Raw genomic sequence first — 5,913 nt, forward strand, 5'->3', positions numbered from 1 at the left:
ATTGATTAATAATTTGAAAGGACTACTATATTGGGTGGTAACTGTAGGAGGTTGGGAAGGAAGGAAGGAAGGAAGTGTATCACTGAGATGAGAGCAGATTTCTTCTACTATGTCCTTCTGCCATGATGTTCTGCCTCACTCAGGCCCAAAGTAATGAAGTCAGCCAACCATAGACTGAACCTCTGAAATTGTGAGCTCAAAATAGACTTTTCCTCCTCTAAGTTGCTCTTGTCAGGTATTATGATCACAGAGATGAAAAGATGACTAATACACCTTTCTTCCATATAAATTGATTACTCCAGATGTTTTGTCACAATGACAGAAAACTATTACAGCTCAAAACAACTCTGAATACAAAACAGCTCTGAATAATCTCTGATATTATCTACTAGTACTTCTGTATTTAACTCTGTATTTAACTGTATTTAACTTCTGTATTTAACTTTTGGTTCCCTCAACAAAATTTCTTCAGCATAATTTTCAGTGAACTAACCTGAATGAAAAAGGAAAATAAAATTCAGTATTTCTTAGTTTTAAAGAAAGGCCGGGCTGGGGATGTGGCTCAAGTGGTAGCGCGCTCGCCTGGCATGCGTGCGGCCCAGGTTCGATCCTCAGCACCACATACCAACGAAGATGTTGTGTCCGCCGAGAACTAAAAAATAAATATTAAAAAAAAATTCTCTCTCTCTCTCTCTCTCTCTCTCTCTCTCTCTCTCTCTTTAAAAAAAAAAACTAAAAAAAAAAAAATAAAGAAAGGCCATCTCCCTACTCAGTGTCACCAAGGTCCATACAGAATTGGGGTCAGGGAAGGACTTAAAGAAGGACCATTCACTGGAACCCTCGCTGATAGTATATAAAGTAAGATACTGAAACATCTGCTTTTTGGTTCCAATTAAGTATAGAAAGATGCACATCAAATCTTAATTCAGAGAATATAAATGGCTCACCAATCCTCTACCATTTCCTTGAACTTGGCTGCATGCCTGTTTCATTGTGCCTACTTTTCCCCCTGGTTATTCTCCCCTCACATTTCTTAGCAGCTGGTGGTAAACCTTTTAGTCCTCCTGCTATAAACAAGGCAACCTATCCTACCATGATTGATTTGGAACACAAGTTATGCAGATTGTACCTCCACATTGATCCCCTTCGCAGAGACATTTTCCTCTTAGCTGATCTCTAGACAAGAGACAAAATATCCCTAGACCTAGGAACAGCTATTTGCTATTCCATAGCCATTCTAAATATTCTATAGGTATATAAAAAATAGAAAGTTTACACCCAGTGGAACCACAATATATAGATTATTTTAAAATAATAATAAAAGCAACTAAAATTTATCTGTTTTGTATTATTATCATACATGAGGAATTCTACACAATGATAGTGGTGGAGAAGGGGCAGAGAAGGGGAACTGCCATCTTCAGATCCCACTTTTGATAAGCCCTTCTCTTAGGTCCTGATATTGTCCCTGGGAGAGAAAAGCATTTTATTTCATGATTACTAACAGTTTCTTTCTGGTTTCCATCTATGGCACTGACCTTTCAGGCTCTCCACTGACCTATCTGGAGTTTGATATGCCTAGGATTCTGGGGGGTTCTTTACCTCTTTGTGAAATATCTTTCTCTGTTCTAGTATTCTGACTAGAAACCGAGGTTCAAACTGGCTCAACTCTTAGGTGAACTAGGATTCTTGACCTTTGTTTTGGGGCACAGTTTTGGCTTCAACTTTTATTTTGTATAAAGGAAGCTTATGGTTTGGTCAACCCCTTCACAGAGACAAATTCTTTACAATCTTACTTTTTATCCCTCAGCTTAACTGAGGTATTCTTGAAAAACAAAAATTGTATATATTTAAGTGTGCAATATTTTTTTTTACTTATTCGTCTTTTTGTAATGTTTCAACATTCGTACAGTAAATAGCTAATTAACATATCCATCCATCTCACATAGTTATGATTCTCTTGCATCTATCATGAGACTTAAAACCAATTTGTAAGTTTAAATGTAGTACTATTAACTATATTTCCAAGTGATATGGTTTGGATGATTATCCCCCAAAGGCTTGGTCCCTAGGATGGAGGTATTGTGAGACAGTTTAGACAATAGAGCCTAATAGGAGGACCTTAGATAACGGGAAGTACCCTCTCAAAAGCAATGGTGGAACCCTGATCTCTCATCTCTTCCTTCTCCAACTGCTCAAGTTTGAGATGTGACTACACTCCTACATACCTTCCCACCATGATGTGCCGCCCTCACCAGAGGTCAAACCAATGGGGCTACCTGATCTTGTTTGAAACTCCAAAATTATGAGCCTAATAAACTTCTTCTCTTTATGAAATTCATTGCCTAAAGTATTTTATTGTACTAGCACAAATGTAAATAATATATCATGCTATGCATAATACCCCAAAACTTATGTGTCCTACATAAAATAATCATTGTACCCTGTAATCAATGTGTCCTTGTTTCCTCTGCGCTTCAGTCTCTATGTTTATGAGTGAATTTTTTAGATTTCACATGTAAGTGAAATAATGCAGTATTTTTGCTGTTATTGTTGCTTAGCTTATTTTACTTAGGATAATATCCTCTAGGTTCATCAATAATGTAACAAGTGCCAACTTTATTCTTTTTTAATTTCCTGCTAAAGTCATATTTTGATCTCTTCTTCCTCCACGGAAATAGTCTTTAATTATTTAAAAATACCATAGATCAGATTTTCTCAAACCTTAGTTTACATATTGCCTTCACAATTTTTCCTTTTCTAATTACTAATCAAACAATTATTCACTTAATAACTAAATTATGGTGCATTCTATCAGTAATACATATACAATGTTCTAGGAATCTAACTTTAAACATATACTATCAATAATAGACATGTTTCCACCAAGGTAAAGGAAGGTTGGTCCTATAGAGTACAGTAATATTTTTGCATGCACTTAAATAGTTTTTCTAGAATTAAAACCTTATTGTATAAATGTATTAATTTTGTTGTTATTAGTATATACTTGATGTTGGTATTCATTAATGACTTTGTGACAATTGATAGTGAAGTTGGTGAATTAACTAATATGTTGTAAGGAAAAGGAGATTAAATTAGGAAAGAGCATTGACACATGACCCTTCTGATTTTTCTCCCTTTCTTCAATAGAAAATGGCTAAGAAATTCAGAGTTTAGAAGCAACTATTTGGTTAAATTATTGACCAAATTCTCTGCATGATGTGATTTTTTAACAGATATTTTCAATTTGCTAGTAGGCTTTAAGTAAACTCCCAATGTGCCAAAGACAATGCTGAAAAATTCATAAGAGCTTCATTGAATATTATGTAGAGGATGACTATGCACAGACTCTTCCATTTTGCTATCATTTACTATCAAGCTTATTCATGCTTTAGACTTTCAAAGTGACTCTCCATGAACTCTGAAAGTTAGAAAACCATTTCTGTCATCTATTTTTATCTTCTTTTATATGTAACCTTTGAATTGCAAGAATGATGTGGAAAGGTATCAGAAAGCATTGCTTTTCAATAAGTACTACAAACAGTAGGAAATTGAGTTTTTCAGGTGTTCAGTAACCCGAGCAATGATCAAATGCTGACATCTCCCATTCTAGTTATTTTGCTCTTCAAAATTGAAGTAATGTCTTTCAAAAGACTCTGGAGAGTTGAACACCTTTTGAGACAAAATAACTAAATTCCCCAAACTGTGTTGGATTTCTCATCACTCTCATGAGGAAAAGTAATACATACTCTTGGAATCAAAGCCGAAGTGGAAACAATGTCTCCTGTGTCATTTCATCTGCATGGTGAGATAATAACAATAGCTCCTGGTAAACATAGGCTTCTTGAACTGCAGTCCCTCAGCTTGGAGAAAGCAAAGTAAATCAAATTTTTATTATTTAATTGTGACTTTATTACCTGAGACTTGCCAAGGTTAAACAATGTCAAAATCTGTTGTGCTTCTTGGGAGGCAGCATAATCCTATTACTTGGAATAGGTCTTCATTCAGTTATGAAAAAGTGAGGGATATTTTTATTTAATGATAAAACTGTCCTTTGCCATCATTAAAGAAGATGGAACCCAAAACTAGAAAATTATAATGCATTTGAATAAATTTTTGACACCAGAAAAAATTTATAATGTATGAGCATAAAACATTCTAAGAAATATTATGGCTTTTATTAACTAAATTGAAACATGCTCAACTGGTGTGATATATTCCAAATTTTAATCCTGATGAAAATATTAGATGAATAAGGTGATCTGGACAAGGACTTTATCAGGAACACCTAGAATAGAAAGTACTGTACTGCTAAGAAGGTCCAGATGTCTGAGGGTTTCAAAATTGTGTTCTAAAGGGTTAGGCAGGACAGAAAGAGACCTCCAGGAAATTGGTAGGCATTCTCTGATACCATATTGGATTTATATATCAAGTTTAAAGATATAAGTTTATCTTTCACTTATCATGTATCAATTTAAAATATTATTTTTATGTAGGCAATATGTATTATAAGAAATCATATAACATAAAAAATACACAGTAATGAGAACTGAATGGCTACAAAAATAAGTTCAAAATTTTGGAAATGAAAGCAATATAAATATGGTGATAGAAGCCATGAGAGCTGGAAAATATCAGAATGTAGAGATTCCGATCATCTAGAAGATTGCATTGAGGAAGTCCCTCAAAACACAAACACAGAGATCAAGAGATTTTTTTAAATTACAAGAGACAGATAAAAATTATGAGACTCCAAAATGTTTCTAATAGGTGTTGTAGAAGAAGAAAAAGAACTAACAAAGAAGCAATGTGTGGTAAACTAGGGTATTTGCTATCTATTGCTACATAACAAATTACCATTAATTTTGTAGCTTAAAAAAACACATTTAACATCTCACAGTTTCTGTGGGTCACGAGTCAGGCCCTGTTTTAAATGGATTCTCTACTTCAGGGTTTCATAAGACTATGATCAATGTTTCAGCCAGGATTGAGGTTTCATCTGAAGTCTCAGTTGGGGAAGGTCCACTGCAAGTTCACCTGGTTGTTGCAGTTCCCAATACTATTGGACTATTAGGTTCATAGACGACTGTTGTCTGGAAATCATTCTCATTTCTTAGTCACATGGGCCTCCCCAACAAAGTACCTTGCTTTACCAAAGACAGCAAGAAAGAGAGAGTCTGCTAGGAAGATAAAACTTACTATTTTATATAACTTAATCATGGAAATGATATTATTTTCCCTTTGCCACATTCTATGATTAGAATCAGGTTAGGGCAAACCTAAGAGAAAGACATAACACAAAAGTGTGAATACCAGAATTCTGAACTGTCCAGAATAAAAGTGTTTTGTTATTGCTCTGCTATAAAAGATACCATTATGAAAATTGGGACTAGTGTATAAAATTTTAGACTAAAAAATAGGATTATGTCAATCTTAATTGTTTTTCATAATGATACTTGTTTTGATTATTGTACTATAATTAAACCATGGAATATCCCATTACTGAAGTATTTAAGTGTAAAACAGCATCATAGAGTGACTATTAAAACAAATGTGGTAAACTGTTAATGATTTAGGACACATGCTATTCTTATAATATTTCTTTAAGTTTGAAATTATTTTCAAACAATTTTATATATATATATAAACTATGTATATTTCATCATTTTTCATAATAATATCATTTATAGCAAAAAATCATGTATATATACACATAAGAGACTGAAAGGTGAAAGGTAGAGTCATTATAAGAACTCTTGTGGAATTTTGCTTAAAAATGAAGCAGAAAATGCTGGAATTAAGGTTTACTGCAATCACTGTTGTTTGAATATAAGTGATATTAAAGGAAGTATATAATAGAAAAAAACAGAATTGAAAAAGGACAATAGATACTGTTATGGTTTGGATATGAGG

Source organism: Ictidomys tridecemlineatus, chromosome 2 (assembly GCF_052094955.1).
Source record: "Ictidomys tridecemlineatus isolate mIctTri1 chromosome 2, mIctTri1.hap1, whole genome shotgun sequence".
NCBI classification, from domain to species: Eukaryota; Metazoa; Chordata; class Mammalia; order Rodentia; family Sciuridae; genus Ictidomys; species Ictidomys tridecemlineatus.